Raw genomic sequence first — 23,481 nt, 5'->3', positions numbered from 1 at the left:
AAAAGACAGCAAGTACAGAGACGTACAACTGTACAGTAGGCAGAGAGTAAGAGACCTTGGGACACCCTGAACGTCCTAAATGGGACATCTCCATCAAATCTCTTCTCTCAGGGCTTCTGAGAGAACTCTGAAAAAGAAGCCAGAAATATTGTAAAAGCCAATGGGGATGGAAGACACCAAAGAAATAAGACCTTCTAGAACCCTGCAAGACTGATGAATATAAGAATTTACAGAGATTGTAGCAGCAGGCACAGGACCTACGTAAACCTAAGCTAAATGGGGTCCAAGGCTGAAAACTGAAGTGGACACAAGCCCCCATCCCTGACCCAGAGACTGTCTTTAACTGAAAACTGCTTGCAAAGGAATTTTTTTTTTTTCCCAACAGAGTATCACTGGATACACAAACTATACTTAAGGGCAGGCCTCATACCCAGCAGCAGATGATCAACAGAAAACAAACTCACCAGCATTTTTAGAGGGTTTTTTTTTTTTTTTCTGTCTCACAATGCTTTGTCTGGGCATAAAAAAAAAAAAACCTTACACATCTTTTGCTTATTATTATGATTTCTGATTTTGTTTTTATGAGTTTTCTGTAAGTGTGAATATGTGTGTCTCAGCATCTTTATGTGTTTCTTGTTCTTTTCCCTTGGCTCTTTTTTTCTGTTTGTTTTGTCATATTCTGGTTCATTAATTTTTAATTTATCTTTCAGTATTATTATTTTCTAGATGCCTATTTGTATTCTAATGAGAAAGAGAAAGAAAGAGTGTGTGGATTTGGGTGACTGTGGCAGTGGGAGGAACTAGGAGGAGCAGAGAGGAGCTGGGGGAAGGGAAACATAATATATATTAAAAAATGATTTGAAAAAATTATTTTCAGAAAAAGCTGTTCTTAATTGTGATCAAGTCTGAATGTGTTCAATTTTTCTTCATTGATCATCTTTTCAATGTCTTGTCTAATAAATGTTTGTTTAAGATAATACCACAAAGACTTTCTCTTAGAAATGTTGTTTTATAGTTAAAAGTTTTCCCATTTATTTTTATAAGCCATTTGAGTTAAGTTTTTGTATGGTCCCCTACTTAGCTCAAGTTGTCAATTTGAGGCAGCCTGGAGTTCTCTGCGGGAGTTTCAGCTGGGAAATTGCCGTGGTCAGACTGGCCCGTGGGCATGTTTTAGGGACATTTAGGGATACAGCAGGCAACTGTGTGTGGTGCCCCCCCTAGGCAGGAAGGTCTGGGCTACGTAAGACAGGCAGCCGAACGTGTGCCCCAGAACAGCCAGCGAGCAGAGCTCCTCATTGTTTCTATGCCAAGGTCCTGCCTTGTGTTCCTGCCTTAGCTTCCTTTGATGATGGACTGTCCTCCAAAAGATGAAACACATCTTTTCTTCCTCTAAGTTGTTACAGGTCAGAGTGTTTCATCACAGCAAGGGCAAGCACACTCACGGTGTGAGGTATAGATAAATACTCTTCTTTCTTTTAAAAGTGGAACCTAATTTTCCAATAACAATTCTTTAAAATACTTTGTTTTCCTCACTAGAGTGCATCTCTGTTTGAAATCAGTTATTCACATACATGTGGGCTAATTTCTGAATCCTGTATTTTATTCCATTGATACAAAAGTCTTATATGCTGTGGCTTTGGAATAAGTCTTGGAGTCAATTACTGTCAACATAGCAACTGCAACTTTGAAAACTTCCATTTGTTTTTTTAATTTATCCTTTGAATTCTTACATGGCTTTGAGAATCAGTTTGCTGATTTCTACAAAGGCCTGCTAGAATTTTGACCCCATATCAAAAAATTATTGTCACTCTTCATTTTTGTTCTGTATTTATACAGGTTTACCCAAGAATGAGTCACATCATTTGGGTTTCAGCTCAAAAATAACATCCTCAGAGATATCCTTTCCTGGCTATGCAAAATAAATGATTATTTTTCATTTCCCTATTCCAAACATTTTACTCTATTGACTTCAAGTATTAATTACCATCTGAAATTAGCCTTGTCTATCTGTTTACAAAGTTGCTTATCTGTCTTTCCAAACTGAGAGTATAAGTTATAGTAGACTTTATTTGTCTTATTCTATTTGTACCCATGAAGCCAAAAAAGTGCCTTGGACAAACATTAAACATTTATCAAATGAATCACTGACTATTTGGCAAACATGTCTCTAAATAAAGATTAAATTACCATGGGAGTTTATAATGTTATCCTGAGCATGCTAACATATTCATGATGGGGCATTTCTCTGGGAAGGCTATGGGGACTTGACTGCCATTAAGATCTGCCATTCTCTAAAAGGTTGCCAGTATATTTGTTGAGTTAGTTATGCTACTCTGGAAACAAGCAACTTTAAAAGCTACTCAACCTATTGTTTATGCAGTATTATTTATAAGAAGTCTCCTGAAGCAGCTGTGGTGACACACGCCTTTCATGCCAGCACTTGAGAAGCAGAGTGCTGCTTCTCAACAGATCTCTGGTCTGCAGAGTGAGTTCCAGAACAAGTCAGAGCTACACAGAGAAGCCCTGTCTTAAAAGCAACAACAACAATGATAATAATAATAATAATATAATAACTAAAGGCAAGGAGACACGTGTCTCAGGTTAGAGTTCTAATAATTTTTTGGAAAGGGAAAAAGCTTGAACAAATAAAACTTTCAACAAACATTATAAAGCCATTACAAAAATAGTAAAACACTTCAGGACTAAGAAAAATTATAGGTATTTCCAAAACAATATTTTATTTAATGATGAATTTGGCAAAGTCCAACAATACTAATACTACAGTTAGTATTGTTTTATTGTGCACGTGTAAAGTAAGAACTAAGAAAATCTATTGGTTGAATCCAACCCATGATGCAAATGCGTGAATAAGAGTCTAACTTCAGAAAGCTCACGCAACATAACTGCAAAGAAAGCCCGTCTCGAGACCTCTAGTCCCACACAAGCGCAGTTTTATGCTTGAGGTGCTTTCTCGCTCAGAACCTTTGTTTAGCTCATTCAACCCACTGAATTTGGATGGGAACAAACTGCATGTTAGGAACTGTGCTACGTGACAGTGACAAGAAATGAATAAAAAGATTCCCAAACCTTCAAATAAGTCACAGAGTTTATCCTTTCTATATCTGGAAGGGAAAGCCAGAACTGAAAAGTCGCACGTCATGAAAATGAGGCTTTCCCCTTTGCATTTGCTTCTGTTTTCTGTGGCTTCACAGTGGCCCTCAATAAATATTTCAACCTGGGAGGTCACAGTGGGCTTTGCTCTCCCCTTGCTCGGCCCAGTGACTCAGAGGCAACAGCTACAGATCTAGTATTCTATTATTAGCCACTTCAAACCTGATTATTCTAAGAAACACTTTCTACTGGCAACCCAGTAATCAAGTTTAACTCTCCCTGATCAATCTAAAGCTCTTGAAAGTTTGTTGTTTTTTTTAAGCAAGTTTCCCTTTGTCTAGATATGATGATTTCTTTAAGTTAACCCCCATTTTAAGGATCCTCGTTGAGTTTAACATGTAAGTAGGTGTGTGGGGGTCTGTCCATCTGTCTAAAGCATGTCCGTATCTAAGTAAATACCACTGGCTAGCCTAACTGGGTTTCTTCTCTCCCCAGGCTCTGTCTCCAGTTTCCAAGTGTTCTAGTTGTCAGGATTAGCGCTGATGAGGGTTGTAACAGTTCCCAGTGCATGGCCGCATAATTACAGCGGGGAGGGCGCTTGAGGGCTTCCCGCGTGCCAAGCACTAGGCAGCACACACTCCCTTTGGTAGGTGCGGCACTCCTATAAGGCAGGGATTCTGTGTTCTCACTTTAACAAATAGTTTTAGGGAGGATAAGTAATTGGTCTAATTGTGTCATGAAGTAAAAGAACAAGAACCATGCCTGCCTCAACCTCGTCTCTCTGATCATAGCCGATGTATCTAGCCACTTCACTCACTTTACTCATACAAAACATATCTCAAGGTAGAAAAATACTAAGATTAAAATTAAGAACCATTTCCATAGCCAATGCGACTCTATGTTTCCAGTTTTGATTTTTTTTTTTTAAATTCAGGACAGTAAGATGGCAATTGTCCATGTCTGTTTTCATACACATTTCTAATTTTAAACAAGCCATTTGTAGGAAATGTCTGCCTGCATGGTAGTGGACATATAAGCCTATATCTGACATGTTAGTCATTTTTGCAATTTTGATCATAGACCATTTATTCTATTTCATTTTTCAGGTTCTGAAGAATGGGAAGGGGCATATGAGTTAACATACAGTATAAGACGTCAATATAACACGAGATACAGGCTTAATTTTCACAGCAAACCTTTGTTTAAATTACTTTGCTCCTTCTCTTTTTTATCCTTTCAAACTGTAATAAAAATGAACATTAGTGTAAATATGATCCTCTATTCTATTTTTTCTGGCCTTAGGCTTTTCTTGACCCTTACTATATAACCACAATGATCAAGTGCTTAACTTTCATGATAAATGGTTATCCAGTTTTCCAAAAAACTCATTCTGATGATAGAATTTAGGACAGACTCTAGAAAAAGTTAGTTGATTATAGTTGATTATAACTATAGTTAGTTAGTTGATTATAACTATAGATAGTTAGTTGATTATAACTAACACAGATTTTCAAAATAAATAATTTTTAAAAATTCTCTGCATTTCCCCCATGTTTTGGATAAGCAATTGAACTTTATTTTTTATATTAGCTGTTGTCATCCTCAGCCTCCATAGCTCCAGAGATGAGTATTTGCTTTATTGATTTCTTGTCTTTCCCAGAAGGGACAATGAATGTTTTTCACCTATTGCTGTTCCCATCTTTGGTGGGCAAATCACAGTTCCTCCAGTGTGTTTATTGAATTTGCCTTCATGGTCAATACAGATGGCTGTAATCAAATCAATCCTGGAGCAAACTGCACTGAATGCTGAACGCCCATACGACTCGATCAGCCTGAAGACGATGGGATCTTTGCAACTGCCAGATTAATTACTATGACTTATAGAAGGAAAAATGCTTTAATTAATTTACTAAGAGGGAAGAAACTACATCAAAAAGACTGAAATTAAAAAATATAACCAAAGGCATTGAAGTCCCTAAAGAGTTAGGCCTGTGGGAAAGATTTGTAAATGATCCAAATGACTTCATGCAGACCTCCAGATCTAGCTAATGAGTGGTTGCTAAGTAGGACAAATGCAACTCATTATCCTTTTAGAAGGACATGAATTAAAGATAATTATAGGTAAACTATCATTGCAATCTGAAATGTGCTATAGATGACATGTTGGGCCTTTTGTTTTCTCTGACAATAGCACTGAACATCCGCTAAGTTCAGATTTGCAAGTGAATAAAAAAATAGATCAAAGCCCAGTGTAATAAGCCCAATGAAGCACCTACAATTTGCTTGCAGTAAATTTTGTTTGGTCTACATGTTTACAAATCCCTTTCCTAATAAAAGGAAGCTAGGGAAAAGTAAAAAGGCTCATGTCCACCTGTTCTGTAGATTTAAGCAGGCAATACATTGTTTTCAGACTAAAGTCGGTGTAAGGTAGAGAGAGTGCATAGAAGATTACTTTTGCTTATTCTTGCTATAGTTGATCCTTGGTCTGGTTTGGTGCATAAAGGTGAAGATTTAGAGATGGAGCTTGTCTGTACAAATTTTTGACAACAGTCTGATGTGGAAGTAAAGACTGGGGGGAAAATTCAAGTGCTGTTTGATGGTGAGATGACTTCATTGGGTTTCCCCCAAAGCTGCAGAACTGATAAGACACATGAAGACATCTAAGAGGACATTCTGGGGTCTTGTGCTACCTGATTCAGGAGATTAAAGGGGCCATGGCATTCCAGTGACAAGCTAAGGAGCCAAAAATGCTGTAAGTGTGATTCAGTTTGAATTCAGAAACCTGGAAATAAGAAGAGTGAATGATTTATACCCTAATGTCCAAATGTCCAAGAACCATCAGGTCAGATGTTCAAGGGTGGGTGGAGTTTTCAGCTCAAGAGAGAACAAATTAACCCTTCCCTCATTTTTATTCAATTTTTTCCCAGATCTACAATAGAATGCATGATACCTATCCCATTGGTAAGAGCAGATCATGACCAAATGCTAATTTCTTCCAGAAACAACATACACCTAAAAATAAATTTGCTAATTATCAAGTCAAATAGTAGTCTAGTCAAATTGACACATAAAATTAACAACCATGCCAGACAAAAAAAATATTCAGGAAAAATTGATTTCTTTCAATGCATGGGTTATCCCCCATATAATAAGAAGATGCAGAACAATAATTACATTCTCATTTGGATACTCATGGAAACTGAGTATGAGAATTCTTATGATTAAGGATTTGCCATTCATTCACTCATTCAGTCAAAAGCATATACATTGCAGGTAAATACAAACATATTCACTCAGTCACTGGTTCATTAAAAATCATTGGGTATATACTGTAAGCCATGAATTGAGGGAACTGAAAAGACATGTTTTTCCTTTATTGAGTTTCAAACTAGCAGAGGAAAAAAAGACAAATTTGGCCCCCCAAGGGAGAGGGGCGGGGATTAACACACACACACAATCGATATGAAAATCAACAACACTAAAATTCATGTAAATACAATTACGGATGTCTGATAATATATGTGTAAGCCACACAGTATGTTATAATAAAGGCCATATACCAGTGGTAAGGCAGAGAGAGCAGAGTCCAGGAGGGTAATCCAGTTGCGTTTGAAAGTGACAAAGGGAAAAACTTGACCAAGCGGCACAGGAAGAACGGAGCAGAAACCAAGGGACTCTGGGTAGGAGCCTGTGCAGTGAGCGCTTTTCTTAGGAGACTCCGGGAATGAGCATGGGGAATGCACTAGCTTCTACCACTGTCTCAGACTTTAAGGGGTAAGTCAAAAAACTTACAGATCAAGACTTTTTCTGGTACAGATTTATTCCCACCGCAAAGAGATCCCAAATGTGAAAATAATGTTTTGTTTTGTTTTGTTTTCCAGAATAAAATATGTGCTGGTTGTTTGTATGGCAAAAGACTTGCTGGAAATGCAGGAGGATTTTACCAATTAAAAAAAATATATATGGGATGCTTCATGAATTTGTGTGCCAACCTCGTGTAGAGGCTATGATAATCTCTTCTGTATCGTTCCAGTATTAGTGTGTGTGCTGCTGAAACGAGCACATACAGGTGCGTGCTCTCTTAGAAGCACTGTGCTTTCTCCACCTCACCATGACAAGCACTGTACTTCATTATTTATTTATGAGACAGGGTCTCACTGTATATCCCTGGCTGTAATGGAACTCCCTTATGTAGACCAGGCTGGGTCTGGAATCCCCGAGAGTCCCCTTTCTCTGCCTACTAAGTGCCAGGATTAAGCATGCCACCATACCCAGCAGATTTTTACCAATGCTTTTTTTTTTAATTAAAAGTCTTGACCCAGGAAAGCATGAAGATGTTTACACAAGTGTGCTTTCCATAGCCTCCTCCCCAGGACTATGCATTACATGAAAAGACATGTCATTTGCCTTTCAATGAAACACTACCATCCTTATCATTTCATTTTACTTATCTACTAATGCAAAGGTGGCTCAATTAATGTAAATTACTTTTTAGAGTCAAAAGGCTTATTCCCTTTGAAAACAGTCTTCAGGGGTCAATAGGGGTCACAGCTGATATGCTAGATGTCTAAATTGCTTCATCCACCTCAAGTAAAACAATATCCTGGAAGAATCTTCATACTTCCGTTATTTGACAGCCATTCTAGATTCATCTACTAAATAAACAGGAAAAGCATCATTGCTAAGTAGCTTGAAGGAGATGTAGTCTCTACTCCTTTTCTTGTCTTACTTGGATCTACTTTTTAATTTACTTTTTGTTCATAATCCTATCAATAAAACACATTCTATGTAATCAAAGGCAGACTGGCAGTAGACAGTACATTAAGAGCTAACTACAATATTCTATTTGGGGCTGAGGAGACTGCTCAGTGGTTGAGGACCTGCATGTAATAACCAGCACCCACATCCAGCCTCTTACAAACACCTTTGACTCCAGTTCCAGGGCATCCAGGGCCCTCTTTGAGCCTCTATGGACACAAGGAATGCACACTCACACATATAAATAAAAGCAAATCTATCTCTAGAAAATGTCACATTTCATAAAGACTTAAAATATAATACCATGGAAGTCCCCAATCATATTCTTAATCATAGTCTCTTGATTATTGTGTTCAAATGCTAGTTTCTTTTTCTTTTTGTGTGTGAAAGGTTCAAAAAGGTCACATCGTTAAGTAATATTAGTGAGCACATAGACTTAGAATGATCTCATATGAACAAAAATTACATAATACATGTAAATGGCAATAAACTGTGGGCTTTTTGTTTATGCTCGTTTTTGTAGGTTGGAAATGGCAGTAAACTCTCACTGAGCCATGCCATTGGACATGTCTTACATCTCAGTTACTGATGATTTTAAAAACTGCATTTCCATGGGGAGGGTACGTATACTGTTGGATATCATGGGTTCTAAGTATCTAAAGTTATAAAATGCATCATAGAAGCAATGTGGGCTTAGTCACAGGTCATCATGCTTATTCTATCCTTCTTTGTCAAAGAGAAAAACAGTCTATTCTGGTATTTTCCCAGTCCAGTCAACTTCTCCTTTTAGGCTTTAGTGAGCCATCAATCATTCCAGGAGCCTCCATCTATCTCTAATTTGAAAAAAACAAGTAACTGTGGGCCAAACCACTGGATTCTGACAGTGAAAACGACAAAGTAGCTGTACACATCATGGATGGACAAAAACAATTTTCCATATAGATAATGCAATAATATTATATAAAGAATACAACAAAGCAGAAGGAGAGAGGGGGCTATTTTAATGGACGGTCACGAAAGGCCTTCTGAAGCAGGTTGTGGGGTGGGTTTTCCTCTCTTTAAATTACTGCCCACACTTTCAATGCATAAAATGTGTTTCCCATGCAGTGCTGATTCTTGGCTCTTCTCTCTTCCCCTTGCTGCTTATCCCTACTAGGTGTTGCCTCCCCGAGAGTGAGTTCAGAGGGGCTGGCCATGCTATTTCTGTTGACAGCTTTACAAAGAGGGGTGGTTAAAAAGAAGTCTAACAATAACAGCTAAAAAGAGGTATTCTTGGATTCCAGTGACAGACGTTTTCTGAGGCACCTTGGGCTCACATCTGTAGATAACTGAGGATGACTTGGCTTTCTGAGTGTTCTCAATTTTTCAAGATTCTAAGGGATATATTTGATGCCTATCATTTATAATAGAAGATATATTAGGCTTTTGTAGACATTTCAGCTTGTTCATTTCTGAATCTCCTAGGAAGATATCTTGAATCTTTAGCAATTAATTCACATTTTGATACTGTACTAAACCAACAGAAAGATTAATGAATTCATATCATACACTGTATTATTTTCTGCTGGTGATAGTTTAATTAAGATTAAATTAGCTCCCAACTCTTTGACTTATTTACCAAAGAATATTACAAAAAATATTGACAAAAAATGTGGACAAATTAATAGTTTCAAAGTCCTATTTACCTTATGGTGGTGGTGGTGTTAAATCCTATAGGATAAAGATTGAATTATAGGAACAACAACAACAAAAAACACTCGGTATTTTTAGAGAGACAGAGAAAGAACATAGAGATGCAGACTCACTGGGAATAATGACACAAGGCACTGTGTGTCATCAAAAGTTATGAGAGTCAAATGGAATTTTAAACCTACTATCAGGAGTCAAATTTCTTTGAGAGAATCTTCCTTGGACATCACGGCCATGAAATCCCAAGTAGTCCAGGGAAATCAAAGCAGCCAGATTTTGGATCAGACCATAAAAACTTCCCTGTCTAACTTCCTAAGAGTATAATTTACTGTGCAGGTCCCCTGCTCTGTAGAGTATTTAGACTCCAATAAGAGAGAATTGGCTCTTAGGGCAGTGAACTTCTTTTATTGGCAGCTATGTGACTGACACAATGTGCTTTTGTTGAGTGGAATCTATCTCTACTTTTATTTCTGTAACAGAAACTGAATCACATTTTGGGGAACCTCTTTCATACAGCATTTTGACTGTACATATATATTTCAATTTTATGTATGCTGGACCTGTGGTTTAAGTTTTTAGGAGTGCATGATGGGAGAAAGCCAGAAAGAGGAGACCTTAGTGCTCCGATACAGAATTTCCTTGAGTTCTTCCCTATTACAGCTCTTGAGGCTGCTATTGATAAAAGGGCTCTTCAACCTTCCTCCCACTGCTGCTCTGTGTGTTCATCATTTAGCAGCCTCACAAGAATGGGTGGAAGAACCATGAAGACAGTGGTCAGTTACTCACTCATCTCTAATCATAACGTCACCACATATTACTTCATCTTCATTTTTTACCCCACGGAAAGACCTTTTCATTACTGACAAGCTGAGTAGTTAGCAAATAGTTTCATGTGTGTTTTCAGGTCAGTGTGCTGACCACTGTAATATTTATGAATTAAACAATTCATAAAAGTGTTTATAGCTCTCCATAATATCTTATAGGCTGAAAGTTTGTTCTGATGGCTTTGTGTGACCCAGCGCTTCTAGATCTAGATGCCATCTAGCCAATGAGATTTAAAAATGCTTATATAATTATCACCTATTCAGGCACAAGGATAGTACTCCTAGTGATCTGGTTACTGTATTCTAAATTCAGTATAATTTTATAGACATTTTGCATCTGATTGCAGATGAGGTCAATCAAACCTCTTAGCTCATTTTTATGCAGCTAACACTCAAAGCAAGTACCCTATGATACATTCTTTCTTACCCAACTGATTATTTTTTAACCTCAAGGCAGGATTTTATATTTTTCTACAGTAAATATCATCTTAATGATTTTTTTTTCTTGTTCAGCCTCTGAAGAGTGTTCTGTAACAGGACTTCTTCATCCATCATATGAGCAGTTATTCCTTCCAGATCTGCAGCATGCACAGGTTTGGAGAACATGGCGTAATGATTGTCTTGGAACAGGCTCTTTGTGACTTTGTGACTTTTGTAACTTTTTCCTGTGGAGTACTATTTCATCCAGGGGAATTACAGAACTAATAGTTCAAAATAGTTCAGCAGCAAATAAATACCTCTGTCTGTCTCTCAAACCTATCTCCTGGCTATTGGTTATTAAACAATTAAATGAATAAATGATGAACGAGCCATATCTATACACATAGATACGTTTTTACATTAATTTTTAAAACCATCATTTAGTTTAAGAACAAATTAAATATAAGCACACAAAGTATAAACATACAGTCAGTATATGGCTATATTTATTTGTTTATGCAATATGTATATTGCAGATATATTTGAATCACCGCGTGTATAGTTATACCCCATGTATAACTCTGTAGTCTATGCCTCCTTGTGTACGTGTTCTCATGTGTAAATGTATGTGTGTATGCACAGGCCAGGAATCAATGTCAAGTGTCTTCTTCCATTATTTTTGACCTTATTTTCTGAAACAAAGGGTCTCATTGAACCTGGAGGTCATTGATTTGGCTAGACTGGCTAGCCACAGACTCAAGGGTCTTCTTGTTTCTGTTCCCTAAATGCTGCAGGTATGGCTCATAGGGCTATCTGGATTTTTCAAGTAGGTGCTACAGATGGAATTCAAATCTGCATATCTGTGGAGCACTCAACTGACCTAATTCCCCTTCCCTAAAATTGTTACAATTGTCCATGGATTACATTTGTGCAAAGGCTTATAAGAAACTTTTTTAAACATGAAAATACTTAAAATATTTTATTGAGTAGGGTCTGTTATACAAACACTCACCTTTAAGTTTCCATTTCAGTGGGAGCTCAGTTAAAGGTTCACTTTTCTGGGTCATGTTCATTTGGTCTGTCTCTGTATCAGTTCCACTTCAGCCTAGTCACTGATACTTTCATGGTAAGCTTTTACATTGACCAAACCTGGTCATTCCATATTTTCAAAATCATTTTGGTTCCCTGATCCTCTTCATTAATTTTAGTGCATGCTTATAAAATTCCATGAAAAACTCTTTTGAAATATTATACTGGCCTTAGAGTTCCAAGTAAAAGCTAAATGGCATCTTTGTGATCCTCAGCCAGCCCATTTTAGTTATGGTATATGATTTCATTTACTCACATCTTTGTTCATAATGGCTTTTATTTAACTTATGCCTAAATAACTTTACAGGAACATTACTTTTATAAAATGTGCTTGTAACATTTATATATATATATATATTCTATGTGCACTATGTAATCTAAACAGATATAAAACATATGAGAATGATATTTGTGTCTCTTACTAATCTAGTAACTTTGCTGAATGCCCTGATAGTTGACCTTTGCCTCTTCTATGGCTATAAACTTAGAAGTGATATGTAATTCATTATGTTCCTTCTTTTTCTTTTTTTATTTTAACTTTTATTAATTACACTTAATTCACTTTGTATCCCCCCATTAACCCCTCCCTCCTCCCCTCCTAATCCTACCTTCCCTCCCTCTTCTCCACACATGCCCTTCCCCAAGTCCACTGATAGGGGAGGTCTTCCTCTCCTTCCTTCTGATCCTAGTCTATCAGATCTCATCAGGAGTGGCTGCATTGTCATCTTCTGTGGCCTGGTAAGGCTGCTCCCCCCTCAGGGGGAAGTGATCAAATTGCAGGCCATTCAGTTTATGTCAGAGACAGTCATTCTTCCCATGGAACCCGAGTGGGTTCCATGAACCCACTCGGACACTGAACTGCCACAGGCTACATCTGTGCAGGGGTTCTAGGGTATCTCCATGTATGGTGCTGGGTTGGAGTATGAGTCTCTCGAAAGACTCCTGTGTTCAAATTTTTTGGTTCTTTTGCTCTCCTTGTAGAGTTCCTGTCTTCTCCAGATCTTACTATTTCCCACTTCTTTCATAAGATTCCATGTACTCTGCCCAACAGTTGGCCATAGGTCTCAGCATCTGCTTTGATAGTCTGCAGGGCAGAGCCTTTCAGAGGCCCTCTGTGGCAGGTTCCTAACTTGTTTCCTGTTTTTTTCTTCTTCTGATGTCCTTCCTCTTTGCCTTTCAGTATGGGAATTGAGCATTTTAGCCAGAGTCCTCCCTCTTGATTAGTTTCTTTAGGTGTACAGATTTTAGTAGGTTTATCCTATATTATATGTCTATATGAGTGAGTATATACTGTGTGTACAACCACTCTGGAAATCAATCTGGCGCTTTCTCAGACAACTAGGAATAGCACTTCCTCAAGATCGCACTCCTAGGCATATATCCAAAGAGGCTCAAGTACACAATAAGGACATTTGCTCAACCATATTTGTTGGTTGAGCTTTATTTGTAATAGCCAGAAGCTGGAAACAACCCAGAAGCCCTTCAACTGAAGAATGGATACAGAAATTATGGTACATCTACACAATGGAATATTACTCAGCAATGAAAAACAAGGAAATCATGAAATTTGCAGGTAAATGGTGAGAACTGGAAAGGATCATCCTGAGTGAGCTATCCCAGAAGCAGAATGTTCCTTCTTTTTCAACCACAGTGACTTATAGTTCTTCCTCTTATCTTTTTGCATTGGCCAGGATTCTATTACATTTACATATAAGTAATGCTATAGATTTGCCATGTCCTGAATAGATAAGTATCCACTTAAAGACATCTCTACTTGTAATTTTGCTTTTGTGACTTACTTCTCAATCTTAACAGCACTGAATTTTACTGTGTTTTAAGCATCCCATGAAATGGTGCACTTTCCCTTGTAATATGTTAACAGTACAATTCCCCACATGTTGAAACATTCAATCATGCCTATGACTACAACTCATTTTTACAGCCCTATGAGTCCTGACATAATAAATTAAAAGTCCTGTTTGCCACAAGATTTTCAGAGTGGAAACAGGAAATCATGAATGTCTCCACTCGAGATCAAGTGTTTGTGTGTATATACAGAGTACTCACACAAATTTATATAAGCATATACATATGTAGTCAATTACACAAAACATACATAAACCATTTACAGATATGCAAAGCAAAACTGTAAATAAAGATGTGTGTACTTTGTGTATTATTTCAGGCCAATCACCGAAGCTCTAATTTATGGTAGCATTAAAATTTAATAACTAGTTCTGCCATAGATTACACTCAGTGTAACAGAGAGAAAAAAGTGAAGTGTGATTCTACGGACTTTTAAGTGAGTCTAAATAACATTATGAATGACATTCTCTTCGGCCAACCTCTATGATGTCCTGTTAAGAGCATTACTTAAAGTCTCCAAAGCTAATTTGTCTTTAGTAGTCATGAGCTTGGAGTGAAGTGGCATGGAAGGGGAAAAAAGAACCTGCTATAAATGGTATTTGAAATTTTCTTATGTGAATTCACGGTGTTGCTAGGGAACATGGCTTTTCAGCATTTGGAAAGCTAAAAAATCAAGCCTCTTGCTTCTTTTGGTCATAGAAATATATTTCACGAACCTGATTTAAGACAGTTGGAAATAAGTTTTCTTAAAATATTTGGATAACACTTTTCATTTTGTAACCACCTTTTTTTTCCTTAAGAAATAAGTATGAGTTCAATTCATGTTAAGAAAGAGGTAGATGGGGAGGAGGGAGGGCTTTATGGGGGGATACAAAGTGAATAAAGTATAATTAATAAAAGTTAAAAAAATAAAAAATAAAAGATACAGAAAAAGAAATGAAATATAATAATAATAAAAAAGAAAGAGGTAGATGGATGATCGTTATCTTTCATTATTAGAATACCATGTAACTGACTTTTCAGGATATGGGCCAAAAGTTCAATGATTGTCAATTTTGTATTATCAGTTTGATTAGAAAATAGGCAGCCCAGATACGTAGGCACTTTCCTTATGAGATAAATGCTTGAATTAGGAGACTGAGTCAAGTGGGTTGCTCTCCCTGGAATGGGTGTGATTCATCAGTTGATAGCCTGGATGGAACAAAATGGCTTCACCCTGTCTATCAGGGAGGGGATTAGCCGCTTTTATGAGGACACTGGCTCTTGCTTTTGGATTCACACTGAAAAGCTGGAATTTTATGGCTTTTAACCTCACTTACCTTAGAGGAGGAGACTGTCCAGGTCTCAGGTTTTCAGAGTCAGACTGAGACTAAACCATTCACTATCCTATGCCAGAGTGCCTATATTTAAAGTATAGCTTTGCCACTCATTCATGCACTGGAGCTTCAATTTCCTCATCTTTAAAAGAGGAAAAACAATATTACCTACACAACGGGTTATAAGCATTCTAAATAAGCTACTGTATAAAAACTACTCAATAGAACATCTGACCATCAAAGCATTTCATTTCAAATCAACACATTTTACCTAATTAATACTGAAGTGATGGCGAATTTTATCATTCTTTTATTAGAGATTGTATTTTCAGAAAACATTATTAAATTTTCCATGAATTCTACAGATGGATAGGCTGCTAAGGAACTCATAACCTCTTTCTAAATGTCCCTATAGCACTGCCAGGAACTCCAGAAAGTTAAAAAAAAATACGTATACAAAAGAAGAGTAACAAACAACTGTAGTATCTGAAGGTGAGCGGGCACACGGGAGTATCGTTCAAATGAGCTATTGAATATACATCTAAGAGTGTTTGTATCAAAAGAACAATATACAGAGAAAGAAACACTATGATTTCCTCTACTTCATAAAAAATGCTGACTGTCGAGCAAGATTGGTGCTGTAGGTATCAATGTGAAAGTAAACACCACAAAAACTCAGAAACTGGAAGTGAAGAACAATTCTGTATGCAAATTGAAACCACCAGGGGGACCTAGGTAGGTGGAATATAATTACTCAGCTTGGAAAGCACCCAGGGTGTTGCATTAATAATATGCCCACGTGTTTCTGTTTTTTTTTTTTTTTTTTAAAGTGCCAGGCAGTTTTAAGCGGTCAAAGTATTAAGAAACTTCCCATTAGATTTTTATTACCATAAAAGATTTTGAAAGTACATATAATATAATATAACTGTACTGAGAGAGGAGCAGAATGAGAAGGAGAGAGGAACACGATATCTCTATTGTTATCCATATTTCATTTTTTTTTATAGTGTAGAAGAGGCTTACATTGAAATAGAATGACAGAAATGAATGATTTCCTCCTGATGGGTACAAAATTTCAGAGCATTATTTTCTCTTCAAACTACACTATTCAACTTCCCATTACATAAAAAGAATAAAAAGGCTATGATAATGAGTTTCATTAGAGAAATGTACTTGAAGCATTTGCTGCAATGGAGAAATAGATTTTCAATCATGGCACTGAAATAAATCTTAGTAATTGTTTTTATAGTATTCTAGGCTGAGGGTATCTGGGTTAATGAGTCGCTTCTTAAGCCATGAACTCTGTTCTCTTGTAAAGAATACTTTTTGTTGTTGCTGTTGTATAAAGGACTATTTATTCAGGCCAGCAGCTAGGAGTCTGGATCTTAAAAGAGATGATATCAGAAATCAAGGCTATCAACCTGAGCCATTGGCACCACTGGAAACTTTGAATACTCCTTGTTTTCAGTTCACAACAGAAATGCTCATGATGCTACTCTGCCATCTGGTGAGGTGAGTTTAGAACAGGAAGCCCTACCTCGTGCTTACATGGAGAGAGGAGAGATAGACACTTATTTGTTTGTTCTCAACTGTTTTTAGATCATTCTATTCCACACTACAGCAAGAACAGAGAGTCTGTCTGATATATATATTTTTTGGGGGTCAGGTACAATTCCCAAATGACTACAAAGACCCAGTGTATATCTCTCAAACTTTACCATGGGGCCTTCTACCTTTTATCAGCAATGAGTGAACTAATACTCTGAGACAGAAGAATGTAGACCAATGTAATGAGTGAAGACCACAGATGACTGTCTTGGGCATCCGTGTAGTTCAGAGTAGGCCTATGGTGTTTGCTCTATGTCTGAACCTCCTCAGAAAGAATCTTCCTGAAGGTTCACCAAGCAGCTAGATATTTTCTATTCACCTTTTCCTTTTTCCTGCTGTGAACTCTCTTTGATGAGTCATTGTCAGGTGATTTGGGGGTGTTCTGAGGGCACCCAACTTTCAGCACTTCCTCAGCTTTCCTCTCAGCTTGAGTTGTTCTTATTTTGCATTACCCAGCCAAAAAAAAAAAAAAAAGAAAGAAAAAAAAAGGGATTTCTTCGCCATTCAGCTCAAGTGTCTGCTCACCTCCATGACCCTCATTACCTTCTGGACAGAGTTGTGCATTTTCTATATCATGCTTCATTTGAGTCCTCCCTGTTTCTATTACAGCGGGTATACTGCACCGTGATTCTTACTCACACCAGACTGCGCTCCTTAAATGGAGAGCACATGCCTCTGGGGTGCCTTAATCTTGTGTGTCATTCTCCTGGACTTCTCTTCAATCATTTCACTATCTAGAGTTCAAATGAGTAGCTGGTGTCATCATGTGTTGAATTCTCTTCTGTCGGTCAGCAGCGGACCCTGATATTGTTTCTTCTCAACCTTAATAAAAACTCAAATCCAGGTCTGATTTGAATGCTTTTCAAATGCATGAAGTATGTCAAATAAGAGCTATTTATTATTTTCACAGTGTTTAAACAACATTACTCGCTCTCTGTTTTAACCTTTATTGACCACAACCTGCCTTGTTTGTCACACTTAGGCTAACTAGATTAAATTTTTTTTCTGTCAGAATTAAGTTTGAGGTTGGTTATTGAAATTGTGGAAGTCCATTCTCTTTAAAGCATGAGTGTCATAGAAAGAGGAAAGGGGAACACTGAAGAACTGAAGATGCTCTTGACCATCTTCAGAGAAGCTGAAGCTAGGGTGTCAGAGCCAGGAATTAAGTCTTAGAGGAACACGTGACAATAAGAGATGAAGAACTGCAGAGTTTAGATATTCATATCTCTTTATATAACCTTTTTCCCCTCTTTGGGTTTCATTTACTTCACTTGTTAAGTAAGAAGACTGACAAACATAAGACTTTTGTATGCCACCAGTATCTTTTTCTATTTTTTGTAATTTGTATAGAGAATTTTATTAGTATTTGCTTAATTAGAATATTATTTTTTTCAACTTTGTCCTTATCACAAATGGTTTATAAGCTATAGTATCTGCATAATCACAGCTTTGAGGAACCAGTTACATATTGTTAAGTGCACATTAAATCCATGAAGCATAAAGCTTTTCAAAGTACATCCATATACATATAGAAGAACAGTAACTCACATTCATCTTAAAGCTTCGTGTTGTCAATGGGAAATCTAAGCTCTTCATTTGTATTAGTTCAAATAAGCTGCAGCATGCCCACTTTATTCCTCATTTTACAGATGGGGATCGATAGCAGAAGGAGATTAGAAGTGTTTGCAGATTTGTGCTGTTTCTAAGTGGCAGGGCTTGGATCTGCCCAAAAAGGCTGTAGCTACACTTGGGGAACAATGGTCTGAAAGACAAGCCTATCCCTTCTGGCCCTTCATCCCCTGACTGTGTTCTTCTCTGGGCATTCTTCTGAGTTCCTAAGAGTGGACACTCACGTGTCTGTTTAGCTTAGTACGTTCCTATGCATCACAGTTTTCTTAGAATGGGATTTTTTTTTTTTAGTCTCTTTACTGTCCGTTCATTACAATTTCATAAAATTGCTCACTTACCCACGAATTCAGAAGCCAGATTCAGGGCATTCTCAGAAATAGTTTTATCTAGTAGTCCTGTAGGCATTCCCCATTCTTGACTATTAAAGGGAACATGAGTCACCATATTCAGTGGAATCAGTGTGTCCTTATGATTTTACACCTTATGAGTTAACAACTCTAGGAATTCATTTCTGCCTCCCTGTTGCTGGCCATTCAGCTTCTGGATAACAATTTCTAATAGAGTGAACAGATTACCTCCATTATTGGGAGTTCCATTCACTGGCAAATATACCTACTTTTCTTTAGAAAATTAAATATATTATATATGAAAAATTATTTTGTAAAGATACACATATATAAATATATCAAATAACATTGAATTTTGGTGAAAACCGTGTACTCTTGTGGTAGAAGACAATTTAGAAAACTGAAAATAAATACCAATTGGCTATAATTTTAGGGATCCATCACTGTTAATAATATTTTGCTATCATTTTCCATCTCAGTGTGAATGTATATGTGTCTGCTACTATTTTACAAATATATATTCTCCAAATTAACTTTGCACTGGTCACATGATTATACTTTTTTCTGTGTGATATGGATACCCTAGTATCACATACAGATGAATGAAATTTCAACCATGTTTCAGAAAATTAGAGCTATCACAATAGCAAGAAATTTTTACTGACAAAAATAAGTAACACAGATCTAATTTATCCCCTCTTCCTAAAATAAGATAAAAACATTAATATGAAATGCATGAATTGATTTGCAAAGCATTGCACATTAGAAGATAAGAGCCAGAAATCTCTGAGAAAATTAAGCAAGCCAAGTTCTACAGCTGTAAGTCTGTAGGGAAAGAAGAAGGAATTCAGACAGAGGAGAAGACTGTCTGACTTGAGGTAACAGAACTGTGAGTCTGGGAAGATTGAGGTGCAGAGGATGGACAGGAATGCAAATGTAGCAAATACAGATAAAAACCTCGAAGACGCATAGAAGCTAGTTTAGCATCTTATCATCTGTAAACAACTCTACTAATTTTATATTAGGGTCTATGACCTCTTCATCCACGGGTTTCTGATAGGGTTTACAACAGTAAGCCATGAATTTTCTGCTGTGGAGTAGGCCTCAAATCCAACCAGAGAATGGTTGGTTATTTCAATATCACTTGTGTCTTTATTGCTCGGCAGGTTGGTATTCTAGTTTGTAGGGTTCATAACTAACTAAGATCTTGATGTCCTTTCCTCCAGATGTCTGCGTAACACTGTGAAAGCTTGTCAGCAAGGAGGAAGTTTCCAGCTCATTTACAGCTTTATTTCTCTATATGTTGTGAATGACAATCTAGTGTTTTCAATAATAGGATCTTACCAACTAGATCTCTTGAGCACTTAGAGGAATGGTAAGAGCCTGTGGTTTTGGAAGCTTCTCTTCGCAATGAACTTTGGTAAATGCAGACTCATGATTCCAGAAGGTACTGAGAATAAGTGACAGCTGAGTTCTCATGCTTAAACAGGACATTTATACCATTCCTTCTAAGGTTCACAGACTATGACAGAAGAGGGGGAAGAATATAAGAGCCAAAAAATATAGAAAGGTTCTATGAAATGCTATTTTTTGGCCATGGCATAACCACTGCAACCATCACCTGGAGAGACTGCATCTGTGTGCACTATTCCCGCAGAAGACTGGGCTCATCATCAGCCAATCATGGATCAGAGAGCGACTCTCAGAACCACACTACACCTTCCTAAACTATTGGCTATTGATGAATTCTGGGAAAAAGGCAATCATGGTCTTCACTTATGTTCCTACAGGGAAGTCTAGCAGGTTTCAAAGAATAATTTGAATCTCACTGGTCACAGAGACATCCCTGGTTAAACTCAGTAGTTAAACTTAAGATAAAACCATAAAACAGGACCATGAAAAAAGGACTTGTATAGCTGAAGAACTAACGAAAGTGAGAGTTTCCAGAATGCATTATATTCATGAACAAACTTGTCAAGGAATTCAATAAAAGTTAATTATAATGCTCCCCCCCCACCAAAGAAGGTTCCCTGAAGATTCATTTGAACAATGATCATTAGTATTCTCAATTCTGGGGAAAGAACCACCTGAAAATATTAGTAGGAATTAACAGGATACCCAGTGCTCATATTGGTTGAGGAATAGCGCTGTTCCTATCGGCTCAGCTGGAATTAGAGAGAGCACACAGAAGGACCTTGCCTCATTAGTGGAAAACAATTCTCCTTTGAGGTTCCCATTGCTGTCTTCTGGCCTAACACAATTTAAAAACCAACATGTTTCCAAGTAACACAACTTCACCCAAGAAAAAAAGCTCAAGAATATTTTGTAGGGATACAAAACCAGACAGCTCCAGATAAAGTAAAAATTTACATCTGACATTTGATCAGAAATTACCAGGCATGAAAAAAAAGCTGGGAGCATGAGACAATAAGGAGATAAAATAAACTAAATTGCTCAGAACTTACAGATAATAGAAGTAACGCTTGAGGACGTTAGAAAAAAATTAAACATATGTTAGAACTGTACTCTTGATAGCACAATCAGAATGATATAAACAAAAGGTTCAAATCAAACTGACAGAGGTCAAAACTCAGTCTGAGAGGAAAAATCCACCTAATATGGGAAAGGCAAACTCAGCCATAGGAAGAAGTCATTAGTAAATAAATAACAAATCCTACTTTATTTATTTACCTGAAATAAAACCCAGAGGAACAAAAGAAAGATGACCAGAGCGTCAGTGACTAGTAAGGAGCTGAATATGTGAGCTGAAGTCCCTAGAAAAGGTACAAGGAATTCCAGACAGAATGTATGTGGAGGCGGTGGCTGAAGTGTTTCTGAATTTGAGGGCAATTATTATATTTTACTTTATTAATGTGCTGAATTTGAGTTCATTCCAGCTCTAGAATTCCATAACCTGTGACTGTTTTCTATATCAAGAGTTGCAATCCTCTCCAAAGATCTTTCTCTTCTGTGATTGCCTATGCCTGCTTAAGAAAGATTGGGTTGAAAAGGAGAGCATTTTTAACGGCTGCAGGTGTTCTACAGATGTTAACGGTACACTGCTTGTACTGATATATCTGAGTTTGAAATTTTGAGAAAATCAAGTTTAGGAGTTTCCATTGTTCACACACAAAGCTGCTTGATCTTTCATGCTTTGAGGAGCTGATTCAAACTGATGCCTCCTCTGAAATGAGGATGAGCTCTGAACTCAGCTAAAGCACATGCAGGCGTATAAACAATAGGAAAATGAGGATGATTTTAATCCCATCCATGCCAGACTAATGAAGACAGGTTTGCAGTTTAAACAGCATGTCAGATACTTGATATTCAGGGGCTTAGGTTATATGTAGTTGGGGAGAAAATGAAAGTATATCAATTAAGAGACTTCAACAAGATCATTGTTAGGTGTTTAAAATACATAGGCAGGGGGCTTAAAGAGATGGTTCATAGGTTCTGAGTTCAATTCCTAGCAACCACATGGTGGCTCACAACCATCTATACTAGGATCGGATGCCCTCTTCTGGCATGTAGTTGCACATGCAGATAGAGCAATCATCTACATCAAATAAAAAGTAAATCTTTAAAGAAATTACATAATTTGTTCTTTAAAGAAATTACTGAACATTGCTGGACAGAAACAAGCAAGCAAAAGCAAAAATTAAAAAAAAATCCTTTAGTGCCACTTAGTATAATCCTAAACAATAAAAATGTATACCTTAATTTTTATAAATTTTAAATTATAATTAAAATAAAACTAACAATCTATATACTACTATCTGTATGTGTTTGTAAAATAATATTATATGTATTTTAGACATCAACTGCTCTTGTGTCTTTCTGGATTTATTCGGGCACTGATGGATTTGCTCAACTTTTTTCAGAAGAGAGACGGAACTGTAATATGAAGCTAGCTATTGCTGAAAACGTAAACTGGTAGCAGTAAATGTCAAAATTCTCCTTCGTATGGCTTCTCTAGTTATAAACCGACACTACCAAAGCGCCAGCAGCTTCCATGATGTTACAGGAGTTCTTAGGCTCTTACAGCTGCAGCCAAATCTCCAGCATCTCCCTTGCATTTGCTTTTCCTTCATGACATTTGATCAGTCAACAGTACAAGGCCCTGTGTTCTCCTGGGCCACCCTACCGTTGAAAATCTAGACCACTTCATGTTGGTCTGAAAGTGGGTAGGGAGAGCAAGGTGGCTTTCAAAATGGGATCTGCACTTATCAATCACAGCAGCGGCTGCTTAGGAACTGGCCTTTGCAGGGATGAAGCTGGTGTGCTCACTGGGAAACGAAAAGCTGTTTGAGATGAAAATGGAGGCAAAACAATTTAGGCAGCTGGAGAGGTTTCTGAAGACTGGAAAGATTGGATTTCCAGGGCTTGAACAATGAAGCAGAGATGCTTTAAATTTATGGGAAGCAGACAGGGGAACAGCTTCAGGTCAGTTTAAAAATGGAATCTGGGGAGCTCTTCTACAGAAAAAAAATCACACAGGCTGAATCATGCTGGGGGAGGGAGCAGGGAAAAAGCCTGACCCTGGGGCCTCATTTAAGGAGAAATAAAGGCAGTAGAGACGACTCAGCCTGCAGCACAGGCTCAATTAAAGCTTATGTGGATATACATGCGGCTGGGGAAACTGCTGCAGGATCCCATAGGTAGTCCTACCCTTTTGCTGAGTTCCTTCAGCGGTGCTGTCCCTCACTGAACCTCCTGTGTGAAATCCTCTCCCTCAGTGGCCTCTGCAGAACCAGCACCATGGCGCCTCAGAGGAGCTTGTCAGAAATGTAGGATCATTGTTGTGACTCAGATGTGCTGAAGTGG

At 37.5% G+C, this 23,481-nt stretch overlaps 1 protein-coding gene and 1 non-coding gene across 5 annotated transcripts in view; both read right to left on the bottom strand.

Annotated features, from left to right (window-relative positions):
- Positions 1–23,481, bottom strand: part of Anks1b (ankyrin repeat and sterile alpha motif domain containing 1B) — a 1,067,094-nt gene that overhangs the window by 502,414 nt on the left and 541,199 nt on the right. The gene's annotated exons all lie outside the window — the stretch shown is intronic.
- LOC129691801 (U6 spliceosomal RNA) lies at positions 7,068–7,174 on the bottom strand. Its single transcript, XR_008722558.1, has one exon. It is a non-coding gene; the product is annotated as a U6 spliceosomal RNA (small nuclear RNA).

This window comes from Psammomys obesus, unplaced genomic scaffold, assembly GCF_907164565.1.
Source record: "Psammomys obesus unplaced genomic scaffold, mPsaObe1.curated_primary_1811, whole genome shotgun sequence".
In the NCBI taxonomy this organism is placed as follows: domain Eukaryota; kingdom Metazoa; phylum Chordata; class Mammalia; order Rodentia; family Muridae; genus Psammomys; species Psammomys obesus.
This window is presented reverse-complemented; position numbering and strand designations above follow the sequence as displayed.